This window comes from Erinaceus europaeus, chromosome 10, assembly GCF_950295315.1.
Source record: "Erinaceus europaeus chromosome 10, mEriEur2.1, whole genome shotgun sequence".
Classification (NCBI taxonomy): Eukaryota; Metazoa; Chordata; class Mammalia; order Eulipotyphla; family Erinaceidae; genus Erinaceus; species Erinaceus europaeus.
Window position 1 is genome coordinate 60,376,552 of NC_080171.1, and position 23,348 is coordinate 60,399,899.

Genomic DNA, 23,348 nt, shown 5'->3' on the forward strand with positions numbered 1-23,348 from the left:
AGTATCCTCCCTGCCACACTGGGTGACCCCCCCACCTGGCAAAGGCCTCCCCTTGTGGTCCGATATGATCATCCTGCCTATGTATTTACCCTTTTCCTCCTAATCAGTAGTTGAGCAGAGACGGTCATATTCATAAACTGGTGTTCCTGATCATTCTGCCATAGGAGGAGGAAATGGAGCAGTCAGATCCTCATGTATGATAAGCCTTTCCTACCTATCACCCCTGACCCAATGCCAGAAGACACACAGCCCACAGGAAATATCAGCTGGAATGAGTCTGGAAAAGCCACACACAGGGATTCCTCAGTAGTACAACCTGGCAGGAACCTTTTCACAGCAGGATCTTTCTCCTGACCCTCCAGATGATTTTTACAGTAGCAGAAGTTCTCATAAGATTCCGCAAAGGACCCACTCTCCACAAGGCCATCACACACAGCTGGCCAGCCTCACCACTGGTTCAGAACTCTGGGCGGAGGACACAGCTGGCAGTGGTCACTGGTCACACTATGTAGGCAAGGTGAATGTATTTCATACATCCAAATGCCATTGATAAATTTCTGGGCCCTATGTAGCAGTACATGACCTTCCAGACCTACTCCTGGCTCTGACTGGTGCATCAGGCTATATGAAATGATCGAGTTTTTTTTTGTCCAGTTGGTGATATTAGCTGCCTAGAGGACACCAGAGAGCCACACAGTGTGTTAGGCTCCGTGGTGGCAGTGACCCTCTCCAGCCTCTTCCCACTACCCCTATATCTTCTACCTTTTGAACATTGTCTAGAGGTAGTGCTTGTGAACCAAGAAGTGGTCCTGTACCAGTGGTCCTGTATCTCAGCCTCTTTCCCAGCTCCTCCTGGGCTCCGACTACTGTGCACACTAGATCCCAGCACCCTGCAGGGAGGTCCTTAGTCTCCAGCCTATGACCTTCACACCACTTTCAGTCTGAGCACCAAAAGTGTCCTGCTCTCCTTCAGAATGTGACAATGTGATGAATAACAACCCAACCCACAAATTTGAAAGCCAAGGACTGTCCAAGTGCTGATGTATGACCGCATTATGTGATATGTGTGTGCGTGTGTGTGTGTGTGTGTGTGTGTGTGTGCTCGCATGTGTGTATGTTGTTGTTGCTATTGTTATTGCCACCAGGGTTATTGCTGGGGCTTGTTGCCAGCACTATGAGAGAAATTGAAAGGGATGAGATAGAGAAGGAGGAAGATAGATACCTGCACACCTGCTTCACAGCTTATGAAGCCTCCCTCCTGCAGATGGGTAGCAGGCTGGGCCTCCAACCTGGGTACTTGTGTATGGTAATGTGTGTGCTTAACAGGGTGTGATACCCACCCACCCTAAACCCCTGTCTGGTCAGCCTTTCTCTGTTTTTGTTTTGGTTTTTTTTGTTTTTGTTTTTACCAGAGCACTCCTCAACTCTGGTATAAAGCAGCTGCACCTGTGGTTTTGGAGCCTCAGGCCTGAAAAGCTATTTACATAACCTTTAGGCTGTCACACCTGCCCTGCATTATGTACTTTTAACTAAATTCCTTTTCTTAATAGTTTCTCCTTCTTGTAAACTAATTTAGATACTGGGTACTGTACAGCAAACCATAACAAAAGGACTTTTCAAAGTTAACCCAATTACCAAATAATGTGATGATAACATTAACTATCGATTGTCTTTTTGAACCCTAAGACAGCAGGAACCACACATCTCCACTATAGAGCCTACATTTCCCCCAGTCCTGGAACCCTTGGATAGGGCCCACTTTCCCGTATGCCTCTCCCAATCCATATCAAATAATATTGCATCTGCCGATCACAACCTAACCAATGCAACGATTGCCACCTCAACATGCTTCACTTCAGACTGTATCCAGAGACTTCACGTGTAGAATGACAACCCTTCAGCTTCATTACTCGGGTGAGACCTTTCCTTTCATAGTATACTCTAATTCCATCTCAGGTGGTTCACTTTCTAACAAAGTCCCAAAACCTAGATATACACCAGTTTCTGTGAGAGAGAGCATATGTTCACACGTATCCATAAACTACTGCAAAATATATACCTGAAAGCAGAAGTACACTAGAGTTTGCAGTGAGTACCCCCCTAACACTTCCTCTCCACTATTCCAAGCTTTGGGTCCATGATTGCTCAACAACTTGTTTGGCTTCGTATGTTAACTCTCTTTTCAAGTCACCAGGTTCCAGATGTCATCAGGATGCTGGCCAGGCTTCCCTGGACTGGAGACCCCACCAATGTGTCCTGGATCTCTGCTTCCCCAGAGACCCACCCTACTAGGGAAAGAGAGAGGCAGACTGGGAGTATGGACCAACCAGTCAACGCCCATGTTCAGCGGGGAAGCAATTACAGAAGCCAGACCTTCTGCAACCCACAATGACCCTGGGTCCATGCTCCCAGAGGGACAGAGAATGGGAAAGCTATCAGGGGAGGGGATGGGATATGGAGAATGCGTGGTGGGAATTGTGTGGAATTGTAACCCTCCTACCCTATGGTTTTGTTAATTAATACTTTCTTAATAAAAAAAAAAAGAAAGAAAGAAGTAGTTCATCTTCAAATAAATAAATAAATAAAATTTTAAATAATTAAGAAAATTAATTGTACATAGGTATGGAGAGTCATTTAAGTCTGAAACTTTAAGAACTTGATTTAGCTTTTCAGAAATTCAAGCTGAAGCACTGAACTCTTAATGATTTGTCCCTGTTAGATTGTACTTTATTTAAAAAAAAAATCCAAAATATTCTAGGAGACCTTTTTTTTTTTTTTTTTTTTTTTTTTACCAGAGCATTGTTCAGCTCTTGTTTTTGGTGGTGCAGGGGATTGAACCTGGGACTTTAGAGCCTCAGGCATGAGAGTCTGTTTGCATAACCATTATGCTATATACCCTCTGCCTGCTAGTAGACTTTCTATTATAAAATTTTGTTTCATTTTAAATAAAATAATTTGTGTGATAATTTTATCTTCCTGATTTAAAAATAATTTTAAGTAATCGGTAGGTCTTTGTGGCTGCATGATGAATCCACCACTCTTGACAGCTATTTATTTCTCCTTTCTTTGACTTAAAAATAATTAAGATAGACACACACACAGAGAGAGAGAGACCTGAACCCTGCACCACTGCTTATGAGGCTTCCCCCCTGCAGGTAGGGACTGGGGACATGAACCTGGGTCCTTGTGCATAATAACAAGTACACTGTATTGCATATAAAGGAATGTTCCATCCTAGGAAAGGAGTGTAATGCCTCCCCTTTAAGTAGCTCATAACATTTTAAAGTACAAAATTTATATGCCAGGGACCCCGGTGTTTCAGATTCAGTTCTTGGAAAAGCCATATACCAGAGCTGAGAAGTGTCCTGGCATCTCTCTTTTATAAAAATAAATAAGCTTATAACATAAACATAGAGTATAGATGAAAAGCAACTTAGATCTTCAATAATATAATTTAGCTGTAAAATCATATAATTAGAGTCCTCTATACCTTTTATAGATTAAGTCAGTTTGCCTCTGTTTCCTGTGACTTGTAGTAAAATAAAAGATGTTGTTGTAATGCTATTTGTTGCATATTTTCAAAAAAGAAGAATGTCTGCTCTCAAATATCATAATTTTTAGATAAAAAAGATATATCATGACTTTAGATAATGTAGCTAGTAGAAAATGTATATGCATATACAAAGACATAGCATGCATATGTGTAAACTGTCAGATAACACATACAATTACTATACAATTACATAGATATTAACTAAGATATTCAACAAGCTTATAGCAAATGTTTTCTTATCACTTTGCTCCTATAGCAGCCAGAGTATCTAAAGATACCATCAAACTACATGATTCTAGACATCACCTTACTTGACATCAAGGATGACTTGTACATTAAATGACTTCAACTATTGGAAACAGCAGTGAATATAAAGGCGGGACCCTCATGAATATGATCTTCTTTATACTCAGAGTGAATAATGTCACTGAACATGATGATAAATGACTCCTCCTAAAGTCTTATTGTAGCATATAATAGAAAATGCCTAATGAAAATTTCATCTTTTTCATTTTCTTTTTTTGGAGCCAGAACCTCACAAAAGTGCAATTTCATTTTTCTAAGCTGAATTTTCCCTCAGATAGAGAGGCAACAAGAGATTCAAAGAGAGGGAGAGATATCACAGCACCAGAGCTTCTCTTAGTGTCAGAGCACCTCCCTGAACTCAGCATTAGTATAACAAAGGAGATGACCTAAATTTAAATTTTAATTGACTTTTAATATCATTTTGGAATGATACTTAATATAAACTATTTAAGTATACACTTCTGCTTGCAAAAAATGTCTATACACTTTTTTTTTACTCCAGTTTTATTGTTAGGGCTCAGTGCCTGCACTATGAATCCACTGCTCCTGGAGGCTATTTTTCTTTTAATTTCTTTATTGGGGAATTAATATTTTACATTCGACAGTAAATAAAATAGTTTGTACATGCATAACATTTCCCAGTTTTCCAAACCTCCATTAGGTCCTCTGTCATCCTTCTTGGACCTGTATCCCACACACACACACTATAAAGTCTTTTACTTTGGTGCAATACATCACTTCCAGTTCAGGTTCTGCCTGACAGTGAGATCAACCCATATTCATCCTTCCGTTTTTGACTTATTTCACTTTACATGATTTTTTGAAGCTTCATCCAAGATTGGCTGAAAAAAATGAAGTCACCATTTTTTTTCTTTTTTATTTAAGAAAGGATTAATTAACAAAACCATAGGGTAGGAGAGGTACAATTCCACACAATTCCCACCATATCCCACCCCCTCCCCTGATAGCTTTCCCATTCTCTATCCCTCTGGGAGCATGGACCCAGGGTCATTGTGGGTTGCAGGAGGTAGAAGGTCTGGCTTCTGTAATTGCTTCCCCGCTGAACATGGGTGTTGACTGCTCGTTCCATACTCCCAGTCTGCCTCTCTCTTTCCCTTGTAGGGTGGTTCTCTGGGGAAGCAGAGATCCAGGACATATTGGTGGGGTCTCCAGTCCAGGGAAGCCTGGCCGGCATCCTGATGACATCTTGTACCTGGTGACTGAAAAGAGAGTTAACATACGAAGCCAAACAAATTGTTGAGCAATCATGGACCCAAAGCTTGGAATAGTGGAGAGGAAGTGTTAGGGGGGTACTCACTGCAAACTCTAGTGTACTTCTGCTTTCAGGTATATATTTTGCAGTAGTTTACGGATACGTGTGAACATATGCTCTCTCTCACAGAAACTGGTGTATATCTAGGTTTTGGGACTTTGTTAGAAAGTGAACCACCTGAGATGGAATTAGAGTATACTATGAAAGAAAAGGTCTCACCCGAGTGATGAAGCTGAAGGGTTGTCATTCCACACGTGAAGTCTCTGGACACAGTCTGAAGTGAAGCATGTTGAAGTGGCAATCATTGCATTGGTTAGGTTGTGATCGGCAGATGCAATCCATTTTAAATAGCTGAGTAGTATTCCATTGTGTATTTATACCATAACTTGCTCAGCCACTCATCTCTTGTTGAATACCTGAGTTGCTTCCAGATTTTGGCTGTTACAAATTGTGCTGCTAAGAACATATGTGTACATAGAACTTTTTGGATGGGTGTGTTGGGTTCCTTAGGACATATCCCTAGGAGAGGAATTGCAGAATCATAGGGTAAGTCCATTTCTAGCCTTGCTAGAGTTCTCCAGACTGTTCTCCACAGAGGTTGGACCAATTGACATTCCCACCAGCAGTGCAAGAGGGTTCCTTTGGCACCACAATCTCTCCAGCATTTGCTGCTGCTACCTTTTATGATGTATGACATTCTCATAGGAGTAAAGTGGTATCTCATTCTTGTCTTGATTTGCGTTTCTCTGACAATCAAAGACTTGGGGCATTTTTTTCATGTGTATCTCAGCCTTTTGGATCTCTTCTGTGGTGAATAGTCTGTCCATGTCCTCCCTCCATTTTCAGATGGCGTTATTTGTTTTCTTGTTGAGTTTGGCAAGCTCTTTATATATTTTGGTTATTAGCCTCTTGTCTGATGTATGGCATATAAAGGTCTTCTCCCATTCTGTGAATGGTCTCTTGGTTTGGGTAGTGGTTTCTTTTGCTGTTCAGAAGCTTTTTAATTTGATGTAGTCACATAGGTTTATACTTGCCTTAGTCTTCTTTGTAACTGGATTCGTTTCATTGAAGATGTCTTTAAACTTTATGTGGAAAAGAGTTCTGCCAATATTTTCCTCTAAGTATCTGTTAGTTTCTGGTCTAACATCCAAGTCCCTGATCCACTTGGAATTTACTTTTGTATTTGGTGAAATATAGTGGTTCAGTTTCATTCTTCTGCATGTTTCAACCCATTGTTTCTAACACCATTGGTTGAAGAGACTCTGCTTTCCCTCATTTAATAGTCTGGGCACCTTTGTCAAATATTAGATGTCCATTGGTGTGGGGGCTTACTTTTGGGCTCTCAATTCTATTCCACTGGTCAGTGTGTCTATTCATGTTCCAGTACCAAGTAGTTTTGATGACAATGGTCCTATAATACAATTTGAGATCTGGGAGTGTGATACATCCAGTTCTGTTCTTTCTTCTCAAGATTGTTTTGGCAATTCTAAGTCTTTTCTGGTTAAGATAAACATTTGTAGTATGTGTTCTATTTCCTAAAAAATGTGGTTGGGATCTTGATGGGGAAAGCATAAAAGGTATTGACTTCTGGATTTCATCTTCTTCTAACTTCGTGTTTGCATAGAGGAATGCCACTGACATTTGAATGTTAATTTTGTAGCCTGACACCCTACTTTATTGCCTGATGATTTCCAAAAACTTCTTGCTGAATTCTTTAGTTTTTTCTATGTATACTATCGTGTCAGCATGGATATGATGTAATGATTGTTAGGAGTAGTCATAAACCCACTTAGAATTTTGCCAAGATAGATAGAAGAAAAGAATGTGGTATAACTAACTCTGCAAAGGGGCTAATGTGATAATCTAAGTGTGCTGTTGTTGTGGTCAGGTGTCAGGCAGCACCGTGGAGAAGAGAGAGAGAGGAGGTCTGGAGCAAGTGGGATACACGAATCTTTATTATAGGATGGGGGGCGTGGGTCAGTCCACGTAGAGTCAGCCGACAATGGCCATCCCCACTACCTCACCATGCAGAGAGAGAGAGAGTGCGACCCGAAGGAGCCCAGCAAGAGAGAGCAAGAGAGGGAGCCGAGAGCCCAGAGAGAGAGAGAGAGCAAGAGGGAGCCGAGGGCCCAGAGAGAGAGAGAGAGAGCGAGAGGGAGCCTAGGGCCCAGAGAGAGAGAGGGCGATGGAGTGAGGGGGCTTTTATTGGGCAATAACCAGGGGTGACGTGTGGGGGCAGGATTGGTTGAAGGGGGCACTGCGGGGCGTGGTAAAACCTGGGGGCGGAGACTGCATCAGAATAATTCCTCAGCATCATCTCCTCCTTTCCCTTTATATCTAAATGGACACAGTAAAGAAAAATGGAATGGAGCAGGCTTAAATGTTTTTAAGGAATGCCGTGCTCAGGTGGTAAGATGTAGGACTTTCTGTGGAGGAGGGAAGGCTTAAATGGCTGCCAACCTTGTGAGATTTATGTGTCCCCCTGTGCACAATCCCTCTTTAGAGAGAGAGAATTACCTGGAGGGACTCATCTCATAGGTTTAAGCGCAGCCTGCTCAGCCATCTCTTCACAATATCTCTACATCTTTTTCTGTCTTTCTATCTAGTCATAGAAAGTCTGTAAAAGACTATCGTGGAGCAGAAACCTTTTGGGCATAAACCTAAATGATATAGGGACAAGTACGGGAGTAGTAAAAGCCAGTGTGGTGTGAAGGGAAGTGTGAAGGGAAGGATTGGTGTGTAAAGGAACATTCGCTGCTTGGGGGGGGAAGGGGCAAGAGTACATAATGAGGGGGAGGCAGGAGGGCATGACCCACCAAACAGAGGGGCTATTTGGCATTGTATAGTCCTCAAGGCAACAGTCTGTAAAGTCTATGAACTACTCAGGATCAGTCTATGAAAAACCAGCAGCATGAAGGGAAATAAGCTGCTTTAAAATTGTGTAAAATGTCTATAGGGTATGCCAGCAAGTCCTATACAAGTCTCAGTCCAAAGTAGATGGCTAAGTGAAGAATTGGCAGGGGATGAGACGCTGCATGAGGGAGGTCAGCCACTGGAATTCTGCTTTTCTATAGATAGCCAGCTGGAACCGCCAACACGTGATAGGCAAATCAGAAGCAGGAACGGCAAGTAGGCATTAAGAAAGTTCTGTCCTTGGAGTCTGTGTATCAGGTTCTTCAGATCGTGTTGAGTGACATCTAGGGTTTTGGAGGTGTGTGTCACTGTAGTCATGTGGTCTAGTGGGTGACGTCAGGGTGTGCAGTGGTTCAGATGTTTTTTCCGGGATTCCTGTGAAAGAAACACAAACTATCAGCTTCTCGTGGTTAATTTGAACTTGTAACAAGTTAGAGGTTTATTATAGTTGATACCTCGATGATTTATGATTTTATTTAAAGGTCATCTAATGTGACCTCCTGTAGCAGTCTCTACAGCAGGATCTTGAGACCAATTTTCGTTAAAATATGTATTTTAAACAGACTCAAATTGCTTAGAGAGTTAACGCATTTTCATGACAATGATTTTAACATTTACAGTGCCAGATTGATGCCAGATCTTTTGTGGATTAATTTCCACAAGATAGTTTACAGGGCACTTTTGGGGGCCCTCCAAAGGTGTCCTGTATAGAGAATTTATATTTTAGTTTTGGGAATGTATAGTCACGTTAAACATTTAGACTTTTACCTTAAATAGTTACCTTAGCAAATTAGTTTTTACCTTGTCTGGTAATAATGTAGCTGTAGGGTTACACTTTTGACCATTAAGTTAGTGTTACCAAACTTGAGACATACCCATAAACATTTAGGTATAACACACTGGAGGAAAAAGAACTATTGTTATAAAAACATATCATTTTAAAAACAAATTTATATCTGTCATTAGTCACACAGTTTAAGACTAAACACTTACATATATACTAAAACTATATATAGAAATCAAAAGAGGGAGAAAAACAAAAATTTTGGAATGTTTCTGGACGTCTCCAGAAACTTTGGCTGCGTCCAGCATTTTTATATAAAGCCAATTACCTTTTAGAGTACTCTGAGCAGATGGGTCATGCAAAAAAATTTTTTTGTCATTCAACACACTCACTCACAAAACACAACTGGCCAGTTATAACATAAGATATTTAGGGAAAGGGTAGGAGAGAGGTCTCTGTGAGCCAGATTTTGTAGGTTCAGTCATGTCGTATTATGGGTCCTGGGATGTATCCTGCATATGGTCCTCTTGTAGTATTTCTTGTTATTCAGGGATAACAGCGCCATCCTGCAGGTATTGTTGGACATGGCGGGCAGGAACCCAGACAGATTTAGAGAAATTTTGAGGGAAAACACATGCGAAACCCCTTCCCATGGTCAATAGGGGGTCAGGCCTGTTCCAAATTTTATCGAGTGGGTCTTTCCATTTGACCTTAATGGATGGGAGGGTAGATGGTATTTGCCAGTGAAGAATAATAGGGGGTAAGTACGAGTTATTGTAAATATTAAAAAGATTTAATGTAGTTAAGGCTTTTGCTAGCTGGATATTTGGGGGTACATTCCTCCTTTAACTTTATTTAATTGATCCTGCAGGGTTTAATGGGCCTTCTCGACAATGTCTTGTCCCTGTGGATTATAGGGAATGCCTGTGGTATGAGTAATGTTCCAGAGGGAACAAAAATCTTTAAATTGTTTGGTGGTAAACGCTGGCCCACGGCCAGTTTTCAGTTGAAGAGGTAAGCCCATCACAGCAAAACAGGAGAGCATAAGGCTTACAAGCTTTTTAGCGCTTTCTCCTGTCTGAGCTGTAGCCCACATAAATTTAGAAAAGGTATCAATTGAGACAAACACATATTTTTGTTTGCCAAAGTTTCGTATATGGGTGACATCAATTTGCCAAATAGCATTAGCTTTTAAACCTCGGGGGTTAACCCCAAGGGTATGGATAGCAGGTGTCTTTATGAGACTTGCACAAGAAGAGCATGTAGTGAGGATATGTTTTAACTGTGGTACAGGAACATCAGGAAATCAACCTTGAAGGCCTTTAAGATTAACATGGGTTAGGGAATGAAAGTTAGCAGTATCAGAGACAGAGACTGGGAAAGTTCCTGTGGAGACAAGGCGGTCAAATGCAGCATTCCCTTCGGATAGGGAACCAGGAAGAGGGCTGTGGGAACAAAGGTGTTGAATATATAGTGGTTGGGTTCGAGAACAGAGCATAGAGGTGATTTGAATCAAGAGAGGGGAAAGTGGGTTGTCATCAATTTTCACATAAGAACTAGCAAGCCATGGAAGTAAGTTAACAGTGTACACACTGTCAGAAAAAAGGTTGAAGGATTCTGGTACAGCTTTTAATGCAAGGAAAACAGCATGAAGTTCTTTGTACTGAGGGAAATTCTCAGGAAGCTCAGTAAAGAGAGGTTTAGGAGATTGTTTGTCTGGGTAATATATAAGGGCAGCAGCTCTCCTTTTTCCACCATCAGTAAAGATAGTAGGAGCAGAGGGAATGGGATCCCGAGAGAAAAGTTTAGGTGCTAGTAGAGGCAGAAGAGGTAAAGAAGCTATCAATTTATTAGAAGGAAAATGGTTATCTATTTGTGCTGGAAACCCCATGAAGCTTATGGCAAAGCGGGAATGATGGCATATGAGCCACTCTGTATCTGTGAGAGACAGGGGCAGAATAATTAAATCCGGTTCTTTCCCTAAGACCTGCACAGACCTATTTCTCCCTTGGCGAACCATGAATGCTAACGCATCTATCTCAGTGAGGAGAGTTGGAGCTCCTCCTACTGGCATGTTAAGCCACTCAAAAACCCCTATACAATGCCCCTACTACTGTGGGGGTGGAGTTGAAGATTAGAAGGTTTATCGGAGAGGAGGGAGAGAATCGAACAAGGTGCATGTCCTGGAGGGCCTGGTTAACCCTTTCCAGTGCCGAGGAGGCCTCGAGAGTTAACTTATGTTTTGAGGAGGGCTGTTTGTTTCCTTTCAACAGGTCAAACAGTGGTTGGAGGCAGCTTGTAGGCAGATAGAGATACTGCCTAAGCCAATTTAAATTTCCTAGAAAACTTTGTAAGGAAGCAAGAGTAAGGTTAGAAGAAAAGGTGACATTAGGTTTTAAGGGATGAATTTGCGTTAGAGAAATCTCTGAACCTAAGAAAGATATTGGAGGAATTAGCTGTATCTTCTCAGGAGCTACATTAAGGCCACTTTTCTTTAATGCAGGAATGAGAAAATCACGTAACATAGAGATCTGTATCTGATTTTCCCCATATTAAAATATCATCTTTATAATGAAAAACTTTAAGGCCCTTATGAATATATGGGACAAGGGCAGATTTAACAGCCTCCTGACAAATTGCAGGACTATTGGCCATACCCTGGGGTAGCACCACCCATTCAAATCTATCAGCAGGGCTGGCGTTATTAATAGACTGAACAGAGAAGGCAAAACATTTACAATCTTGCGAATGCAAGGGAATAGAGAAAAAACAATCTTGTATATCAATAGCTACGATTGGAATTCCTGTGGGAATTTCAGAAGCAAGAGGCAAACCCCTTTGGGGGGATCCCCAGACCTGCATGGTTTTATTTACCGCACAGAGATCTTGAAGGAGGCGCCATTTTCCTGAGCGCTTTTTAATCACAAAGACAGGAGTATTCCATGGGCTTCGAGAATGACAAATGTGTCCCAAGGACAACTGCTCTTGGACGAGCTCTTTTAAAATTTCTAGTTTATCCCTAGGTAAAGGCCACTGTTCCACCCAAACAGGCTCATTAGAAAGCCAGCTTAAGTGAGGTGTTTGGCTATGAACAGTGGCATTTAGTATTGGGGGTGCTGATTAGATCTGGTCTCGCGGGAGTGAGTGTTATGCTATACAGAGGCATCTGTAGATATCCTAACATCAAGACATTCCAGATCCTGCCCAGTAGGTTGGTGCTAATATCAGCTACCAAAGGGCAGAAGTGTCCGGTAGAACCTTCCGGGTCTTCCCACACGAGCGAGTCTCGTGTGCGAAATGATAGGGTCACCCCTCCTACTCCATGTATACTGGGTCCAGGGAGAAGTTCCCAATCTTGGGGATCCTCTTCTTGACTTAATATCATCTTTTCTGCCCCTGTGTCAATCAAAAATTTAAAAGGAATGTTTCCAATATTTACTGTCATAGAAGGGTGACCCCGTTCTAAAACAGGAGTGGTCCACAAAATCTCAGGCCCCAAATTTGTACCATTCAGGGGTGTGCCATATTTATGAAATTTGGACCAACAATCTCTCTTCCAGTGAAACCCTTTACGGCATCTGGGATACACCGTACGTGGCTTCTGGATCCCTAACTGAAAGCGGGGTTGCCCTGACTGGAGGTGGGGTTGCCCTGACTGGAGGTGGGGTTGCCATCACTGGAGACAGGGTTGCCTTGACTGGAGGCATTGTCGCAGCTTATCAGGACATTGGGTATGCCAATGTCCTTGGTGACCGCACTGAAAGCAGGCCCCGTTTTGATTACATGGGGTAGCTGCATAAACCTGTGTTGTAGCTTATGTCCCACAATTGCCTGATGTAAGTTCCTGTGTCGCTAAAATACAATTATCTGGGTGTAGGTGTTTAAGATTAAGGCATGCCTGATGGAATTGTGGTATAATGCCATCCCAGACAATAGAGCGCACGAGTAGTGAGCGGATGTCAGGATTATAAACCTTTCTCTCTAAGCTTGTCTTCACCCTTGAGATGAAGCTCGCTAATGATTCATCAGTGCCTTGGCGAAGAGAGTTAATGGGAACTGACGAATCTACATTGAGTGGGGTCACCCTTTCCCATGCTTGTGTTGCGCAGATGCATACCTGTTCAAAATAACCGGTTGGAAACCTGGCTTCTGCCTGCTGAGCTCCAGATGCAAACACTCCTTCTCCAAACAAAGCATCAAAATTCCATTCTACCTGTTTGTTACTATTTTCCTGCGATTGTCTAGAGCATTCATCACAGAAACATGCTGTCCACTGTAGGTAGAGGGCATCTGGGAGTGCAGCACAAGCCAGGTCTTTCCAGTCCTGGGGAGTGTTAAGGTGCTGGTAAAAACTCCTTAAAATGGACTTAGTCCATGGCGCATGGATCTCGTCATCTCTGACCGCTTGTCTGAGTTCTCCAAGCCCTTTAGAGGTGTATGACTGCCACGGCTGAGGGTTTTGTTTAGAGGGGGCCACGTTTATCGGGAAAGTGTGGATTTGGTTCGATGGCATGGGGGAGGGAGCTACAGAAGTGGAAGGTGCCGTGGAAACTGCTGTAGTGGCCTCAGGGGAAACTGAACATGTATCTACGGGGACAGAGCTCTCGGGGCGGACTGCACATGGTTTAAAGTCCTTAAATGCTGAAAAAATATCCTTTAACTCTTGTATCTCAGCCACAAGGTCTCTTAATGATGACGTATCAGTGGGGGAAGGGTTTAGGGAAGCAGGAACTGGAACTGCGGGGTCAACAGAAGGCGGGTTTAGAGAAATGGAAACCGGAACTGGGCCGGGAGGATAAGCTGGGGGCGGGGGTCAAAGGAGGAGCCTCCGAACACGTGTGCGTGTCGGTAGGAACGGAAGCTTTGGGTCTAGCTGCTGATCGCTTAGGGTGTCTAAGTCTTAAGCACATATGCTTTCACTCTTGTATCTCATCCTCAAGGTCGCGTATCCTCAAGGCAGACCACGTGGTACATATCTTGTAAGTCGCAATTATAGCTATGAGAACCCACAGTGTAGCGAAAATTAAAGCGTCTCTGAGAGCGTGAATCTGTCCCAGGAGAGAAGGAGATAATGTCTGGGACATCTCCTCATAAAACGAAAAAATTCCCATGGTGGAGGGAAACGCGGGGCCACAGAGGCAGGCGGATGCCACTTACCTGTGTCTGGGTGGCTTTTAGGGACCTCAGGCCGGGCCACCCAGCGGGTCGTGGGTGCGGAACACAATGGGCGCCAGATGTTGTTGTGGTCAGGTGTTGGGCAGCACCACGGAGAAGAGAGAGAGAGGAGGTCTGGAGCAAGTGGGATACACGAATCTTTATTATAGGATGAGGGGGGTGGCTCAGGCCACATGGAGTCAGCCGACAATGGCAGTCCCCACTACCTCACCACGCAGAGAGAGAGAGAGTGCGACCCGAAGGAGCCCAGCAAGAGAGAGCGAGAGAGGGAGCTGAGCGCCCAGAGAGAGAGAGAGAGCGAGAGGGAGCCGAGGGCCCAGAGAGGGGGGGAGTGAGGAGGCTTTTATTGGGCAATAACCAGGGGTGACGTGTGGGGGCAGGATTGGTTGAAGGGGTCACTGCGGGGCGTGGTAAAACCTGGGGGCGGAGACTGCATCAGAATAATTCCTCAGAATCATAACTGAGAAATCCTAATTTCAGAAGGTAGCTCTGAAGATAGAAGATAGTAGATTTAAGACATTTTTAAAATATTTATTTATTTTTCTTTTTGTTGCCCTTGTTGTTTTTCATTATTGTTGTAGTTATTGTGGTTATTGATGTCCTTTGTTGTTAGATAGGACAGAGAGAAATGGAGAGAGGATGGGAAGACAGAGAGGGGGAGAGAAAGACAAATACCTGCAGACCTGCTTCACCACCTGTGAAGCAACTCCACTGCAGGTGTGGAGCCCGGGGCTCAAACCGGGATCCTTAAGAGGTCTTTGCGATTTGTACCACATGAACTTAACCCGACTCCCGATTTAAGACATGTTTAAAAGGGGATTCAACCACACTTGATGAATATTTATCTCTATGAGTGATGAAGAGTTACATCTGATCTAAGATTTCTGGCTTAGATATTGATTTTATGACAAAGTAAGTCACAGAGAGAGGAATTCCAGAAGGAATAGCTATGGACAAAATATCTTTGGCTTCATTGGTTTATAGTTTAAATTCTTTTTAAAAATATTTATTTATTTATTCCCCTTTGTTGCCCTTGTTGTTTTATTGTTGTTGTTATCGATATCCTTGTTGTTGGGTAGGACAGAGAGAAATGGAGAGAGGAGGGGAAGACAGAAAGGGGTGAGAAAGACACCTGCAGACCTGCTTTACTGCCTATGAAGCGACTCCCCTGCAGGTGGGGATCTGGAGCTTGTACTGGGATCCTTACTCTGGTCCTTGTACTTTAAACTACCTGCACTAACCTGCTGTGCTACTGCCTGACTCCCTATAGTTGAAATTCTTTATTAAACTTAATAACTGGAATAAATCATATACATATACATATACATATACATATACATATACATATACATATATTGTTAAGAAAGGAATCTGAACCACAATATACACATTCTTTAAACTAAGACTACTATTTGAGTGGGTTGAATTCATTTGTTTTTCAGTCTGGGAAACTGCTCTTGAAAATACATTTCTACCTATTTAAGAGCTAGTTATTATTTTATTCTTAACCCTTGTGCCTTTTGCGAGCATACAAGCAAATTCACTACAACCACTTTTGTTTCATTTTGGAGACAAATAATGTCAATAAGATGCCTTAAATTCTGACCTCTCATCTTTCTTATCTCCTGAGGTAATTAGCCATTCAGGTGGAGTCACCTCTAAAAAGATGTGCCTTTTTGAAATTGATTCAAGAGCAAAAGCAAACACTTGTGTAACAGCATTTCTGTCAGTACTCTGTCAACATAGATGCTTAAACCATAAATGCCAATTAGTTTTAGATTTCATATTTCACCCTTGCAAGTAGGAACCAGAAGCATACAAATAACTGTAACTGCTCTCTCCTTACACCTTCTATTTCCCAGAATCCATTTTTTCTGAAATCACATCTTAGAAACATGGTGGGTTCCAAGAAAGGAACACAAAAAATAAAAACTGTAACCTTAATCTTAACTGTAACCTTAATAAAAAGAGGGATATCGCCAAATTTGAAATGAATCCAATGATTGATCTTTTTGACTCACACTGGAATATGCACTAAACTCTTACTAATTCAGAATTGTTATCAGAGGTTATCTTAAGTGATTGTGGAGAAACAAATAAGAAATTAGTTTACATTAAGAATTTTATATGCAATCAACTCATTTAATCCTTATATTGATCTTGAGAAATAAGTTAATCTCAGCATGCAGGTAATGGATTTTATGTCAAATGACTTTGTCAAATTCACAGAATTAGAATATGAAGTAATAAGGATATAAATCAAGAGGTATCTGACTTTAAATCTTCCCAGTATTTTCCACTATACCATAACACTTCTATGAATTTTATTGAACAAAGTATACTCTATATGCTTCAGTTCTCAATATTATGTTTAATATGCAATGAAAACTGTCATTATATATTTGCACTGATTATTACATTTTACTATCAGATAAGAATATACTAGTCATGAATTCCATTTCTTTATTATTGCTATTACTTAATAATGGTTTACAAGAGTGTAATATCACAGGCATATAGTTCTATTTTTAAATGTTTTATTAGTGATTTAATATTCATTTATAAAATTATAACAAATGTATATCTCTACACCGTACTCACCACTAGAGTTCTGTATCCCAATTCCTTCCATTGTAAGCTACAGAAGTTTTCCTAAGGTTGTAGATATGGGTTAACTATTAATTCTACAACTAGCTGTCTTTACTTGTATATATGTGCCCTCCCTTTTTTCCTATGGTACCATCTTATCTTCCTTTCCAAGTCACGCATATACCTCCTTCTATATCCAAATGCCCCACCCTTTTATCTTTTCTCTCTCCCATTCCTGATTGAGTTGGAGTTCAGAGCCCTGTAGTCATCTTCCCCTGTCATTTCTTCCCCTCTGGCAGTATGGACCATAATTCTTTCTATGGTGCAGAAGGTAGCAGTTCTGGCTTCTGTAATTGCTTCTCTATTGGACATGGGTGTTGGCAGGTAGGTCCCAAGGGTATAATTCTAGACTGTACCCACCACCATAGTTCTATTCATCCTATCCCAGATGAAAACCATCATAGTTCTTACAAAATCTTAGAATCTATTTTTTACTTTGTTCAGTTTTGGTTAATAAATAAGTTTATTCATTTTTTCTATTCAATTCATACACTCACTGAGTAACTATTTCAATATTATCAGTTAATGAGGAATTGTAAAGATGAATAGGCCACAGTATCTCTTGTAAAGGAGCCTACTGTGTAATGGTAAAACAAATTTAAAAAATAGATAGTGGAAATATCTTCCCATGGAAATGACATGTATAAAGTTTCAGAAGAGCATAGAATAAAAGAACCAGGTATGGCTTACATAAGATTTCACAGCTAAGGCAACATTTGGAGTCAACTTACTTATCTTACAGAGGTAGCATTAATTTATAATACTATATGTGTTTCAGGAGTACAATTTTATCTCTCTCAAATTTGTTACACTCTATCAACTAAGAAGTGTCAGTATCCCTCCTCTATGTTCCATTATCTAATCTCCACTATTTTACCCACTTTTACTTTAATAACCTTAGATCTGTTTTGGAATCTTAGTAGTGTTGTATGTTTAACTTATTCAGTTCCTTTACTTTGCTCCCCCACTGCCACCTTCTCTCTCCTCTCCTCTCCTCTCGTCTCCTCTTTTTTCTTTTCTTTTTTTTTTTTTTTTTTTTTTTTTTTACAGAGAACTGCTCAGTTCTGACTTACGGCATAATGTGTGTGTGTGTGCAGTGGGGGGGGATTTTTTTTGTATAACTACTATGTTATACTGCCCTACTTTTTTTTTTCTGTCCCATATACAAGTGAAACAATCTTGTAGTTTCCCTTCTCTTTATAACGCATTTTGCTTAGTCTTAAATTCTCTAATTGAACCAGAACTTTAAGATTGAGATTGTAGGACAGAAAAGGGTGTAGAAATCATGGCTGACAGAAGAAACAAATTTGCATAAGCATCTTTGGGAGTAGCATTCAGCACTTGCGTGCCTTGGACACCAAGTAGAATCCTAGGCTCTGAATATACCTGATTCTGCTCTGGTTTCTCTTTCTTCCTCTCTCATGTGATATTATCTCTATGAAATAAATAAAATTAATATTTTTAAAAGAAAAATATCAGTGGCTATGTTAATATCAACAGCATCACTGAGAGAAATGCAGAAAGAAATGGCAAATTTAAAATTAAAGTTTGAGGTGCAGAAAACTGATGTACCCAGTTGAAAGTACATGAAACAGTGTGCAAGTACCAGGCTTCAAGTCCCTGGTCCCCAAGTTCAGACTTAACTCTCCTTCTCTAGATCTCCCTTCCCTTTCTATCTGTCTCTATCCAATAAATAAATAAATATTTAATGTTACTTTAAAGTTTGAAAGTTAAACATTCCTCTTTAAATGATAGAACAAGGCAGAAATTAGTAATGAAAGTAACAGTTTATCAACAACTGGTAGGTATCTAGTAAATTATGAAACTCCACATATTACAGAGTACACATTCTTTCCAGGTGCCTATTCTGAGAAATACATACTAGCTTTACTGAATAAAACTATTAATATCTCAATCTGAAGATGCTGCAAAAGGGTTAATTAAAGATTTCTTCTAATGAGTAGAAACTATTGTTGAGATGGCCAAAATGTACTTGGCAGGATAAATACTGGTACATGCTCCAAAAATATAACTCCTTCCTCTCAGTTTCTTTCTGTTATATCAGATAAAAATAAATTAAGATAAAATAGTAAAGCTGCTTTCAATTTCCAGTCCTCATCATTTTACATAATATTGAAAATTAATGATTTTAGCTATTTTTGTATAAATGAAAGACATAGGGAGAAATTGGAATCAAATTTAGATTACTAAAAGCAAGTGATTTCAGCAGTGGGCTATAGTCATGAAGAGTCATTTTACTAAATTGAGTGCATAGATGACAGGTGAACACATGGAAAGTTATTAAATGCCATTTGTCATAAGGAAAAGTGTTGTTAAAATTTCGGAAGGCTCTTGCCGGGCCGGTTAGCTTCACGGGCGGGTAACAGAGACGCGGAGACAACGGCTGGGCAGGGAAGCTGTATTTCTTTATTCAGGAACAACGATTCATAAACTAAGACAAACTAATCACCAAACAGAACTCTGCTGTCTCTTTGCGGCGGCACAAGCACTCTCTCTCTTACTCTGGAACTCAGGAACTCTCCTATTGGGGAACCCTCTGAAACTCTTCCACTGTGGAACTCTCCCTTACTCTGTAACTCTCAAACTCTCGAACTCAAGAACCCTCGAACTCTCTCACTCTGGAACTCTGGCGGGTTTTCTAGGGGCGGGGCCAAACGGGCCTGCGAAATTAACAGGACTGATGCAATTCTCTTGGCGGGGAAGAACTACCCAATGTAAAGCATACAACAGAAAAGTGAAGATTACAACTGTGGTGATACTATCACCTATTATAAAGGCTAAACTAAAAAAAAAAGAAAATTCAATTTGAGAATGAAAACTGGTAAAGAAGTAGAGAAACCAAATAACTAATACATTGCCTGTGGAAATATAAATGAATATAAATGACACAGGCACCTTGAAGAATAAGTTGTCTACTTAATAGTAATATAAACGGGCCCAGAAGTGGCACGCCTGGCTGGGAGCATGTTACAATGTGTAAGGACCTGGGTTCAAGCCTCCAGTCCCCAACTGTACACATCACTAATGGTGAAGCAGGGCTGCAGATATCTCTCTCACTCTCTATCTCCCCTCCCCTCTCAATTTCTCTGTCTCTATCCAATAATAAATAAATAAAAATGAAATAAAATAAATCTAAACGTAATACTGTCAAGGTATCTCAGTGGGTAAAGCACAGGATTTGCATGCAGATTGTCCAAGTTCAATTTGTGACATTAAATGTTCTAGAGTAGATAAATGCTCCTTTTTTTTGCTGGATTTCTCTCTCTCTCTCTCTCTCTCATAAAATATGTATGTAAACCATTTTTAATCTAAACATAAAACCATTTTGTTAATCGCAATTGCACTATTGGTCATTCATCTCAGAGAAATAAAAACTTGCACTTGCACAAAAACCTGTACTTGTAAGTTTATAACACCTTCATTCATAATAGTCACAAACTAGTAATAACCCAGATGTCCTTTACAGATGAATGTTTAAGTGATCTGTGGTACTTCCACACCAATAAAAAAAAAATAAACTAACTGGATACACACATTAAGGTGGGTAAATCTAGAGGGAATAATGTTGAGTGAAAAATGCAATCCAGTCAGTCAAGTGACATGTGATTGCATTCAAAAGGTATTCTGTAAGTGACAAAATTATAAAAATAGAGACAGTTTTAACAGTGGTGATCAGGCATGAAGGACATGAAGGAGGTAGGTATTAAATGTAAAAGATTAATTAGACATCTGGATAATGTGAAAGATCTTGTGATGATGATATCCTGACTATATACATGTCATCATCTTCAATGTGATAGTATATGATAGGTTTTGCAGGATTTACCACTGGAGGAAACTTGGTAAAGGAAAAGCAGAGAGTCTTTTAGTATTTCTTAAAACTCATTTGCATCTATACTTAAAGTTTAGGGGAAAAAAGATTTCATGAATTGCATTAATCCTGTTTTTAAGATTTTGCTCTCTTTGTGCATTTAATTCCCCCCTTATGTCACATTTGCATCATAGTTAGATGTTCTTAAATGCATCATATATCTGATTATTTGTTATATGCACTGGGTTTTCTTAGTCTTTTGACTACCCAAATCTTCAATCTTCACTAGACACTCTATCTTACCGCAACCATAATCAGTTAACTGCATTCATGTCCTGTATGCAAGCAACTGTATGCCCAGAGTTATTGGTTTTTATCCTGCTATTTATATATTCTGGTGAAATGCTACAGTGGACTATGAAATCCTGGAACATAGAGGAGCCTTCTGCCAGTGGTAGATACTTTGAAACTGTAGTTAGGGTGAAATAGATGAGATTTAGGGTGTGTGTGTGTGTGTGTGTGTACGCACACTCAGGAGCATTCTTGTAGGTACATAAAAATATGTATAGTAATATATACATGTTGTTGCTTTTCCGGATAGGTGCATCTGAGAATGGTTACTCTGGCAATATCTATTTCTAGCCCATTGTCAAACAGTAACTAATATAGTAAGATACCTTCTTACTATTATCTAAACAAAGTAGTCTTATACCTTAGTTTTTATTTTTAAAGAACATTTTAAAAAATGTTTAGCTTTATACAAAAAGAAATTCCTGAATTCCTAAGCTAAGCAGTTTAATCTCTTGTTTACCTATTAATTTTTTTAGATATTTTAATTTTTTAATTTTTATCTTTATATATTGGACAAAGACAGCTGGAAATTGAGAAGGGAGGAGAGACAGAGAAGGAGTCAGAAAGACACCTGCAGCCATGCTTCACCACTGCATAGCCTTCCTCCTGCAAATGGGGAACCAGGTGTGCCACCACCCGGCCCGGTCGATTGATTATATACGTTTAATTCTTTGAGTTTGCTATTGCCATTCTTTATTACAACAGGCTAATTTTGCAACAGAATGAATTAATGATCTATTAAACAAATTTTGAAGTCAGACAGATGCTCTTTGGCATATATTGTTTTTTGTTTTGTTTTTACATTTTGAAAAACTATACAAAAATTTCAAAGCACCTGCTCTGTGACTAAACTGATGATAATAATGTCATCACAAGGTTTTGCAAGGATTACATAAATGATGTTTAGAAGTACTTAAACAGATAGCCTAACATATAATTAGTATTATTGAGTTAAATTGCTAGTTTTGTTCTAAACAATTACAGTGGTATGGCTGCATTTTTTGGGATCTTCTTGATTTCCCCCAAGTATTTTGACCTAGCTTTATTTCTCCTTTTAGGCCGCCTTCTCAAAATGCCACCTTAGCAGCAGATTGCAAAGGAATAGTAGGACTTGAATGCTTAGTAGTCAAGTGTTTGCACTCCAAGTATGGAGAAACATAGGCCAATTACTTCACCATGTTAGTTTTGTGCTGCTTGAGTGTAAGTGTGGATTAAATAAGATAGCATTGATGCAAATAAATACACATGATCTTCATAGCATTCTAGTAATTTTATTTCCGTTGCTCTTTTATTTTTAATAAAATCTCTAAGTAAAATTTTCATGTGTGATTTCACTGTATTACTTTAGCAAAACTGACACTCTATGGAGTTAACTTCTTAAACACACCTGTATTTTTCAATGTTATAATAAAAGACTAATATTTTATACATTCATATAAATACATAGATAAAATCATCAAAGTATAGGACATGCTGATTTTTAATGTACTTCCATCATAGCAAATTTTAAAATTTAGTATCATGAATCTTTATATAATTACTGTGTGTTTGACATCTGTATAACAAGATAACATAGCCCATGATAGTAAACTCCAAGTTATGTATTATCTATCCTCTGTGGTGTATAAAAATAGATACATAGTTAGTGGATGTAATTGTTCAAAATTGCCCTTTATATAAAAAATAAAGATGCTGTACTAAAGAGAACTGAATAAAATTAATAAGACTAAAAGTAAAGGGAAACCCCTTAAAGAAGCAATTTGCTGTTTTTGTTCCTCCCAAAGAGGAAATGTGATATTAACTGTAACTACATACACTATCGCTTTATTCAAGTACATTATCCATAGCAGAAAATAATAAATTTAGTATAAGTTTATTTCTCATATTGAGTTGCTTTCTAATGTTAGCGGCAGTTGAATCGCTGTGATCAAGTGAATACATCAATTGAACACATTTATGTGCACCTGTGTAATTCCAGTGAGGCATTAAATCAGAAAAAAAATGTAAACAGTGTGTGCTATTTATCAGAAACTCTCTGGGAAAATTGTCAACCAGGACTTTTTACCATTCTGAGACGTAAGTGCAGGCTGCTAGAGTTTATAGCTGCCTCCAGTATCTCGGATAGTCCCTGGCCTTTTTGCTAAGATACCTAGAGCCAATACCTAATGTCCATTCTGCTGTTTCCAGTTATATGTATAGACAGATTTTTTTGTCACCTTCTTTGTGTTTTTTTTATTTGATAGGACAGAGAGAAATTAATAGGGGAGGGGTGATAGGAAAATAAAAACACACTAGCAGACATGCTTCACCACTACTAAAGCAGTCCCCCTACAGGTGGTGAGCCAGAACCCGACCAAGTTCTTGCTCTTGGTATAGTATGTGCACTTAACTAGGTGTTCCACAGCCCAGCATCCAAGACCTATTTCTGTTAATTTGTATTCACTGTTGTATTTTTTTCATATATGTCCTCAACTTATTTTTCTTTATTCAAAATTTAAGTGTGTAGAAAGAA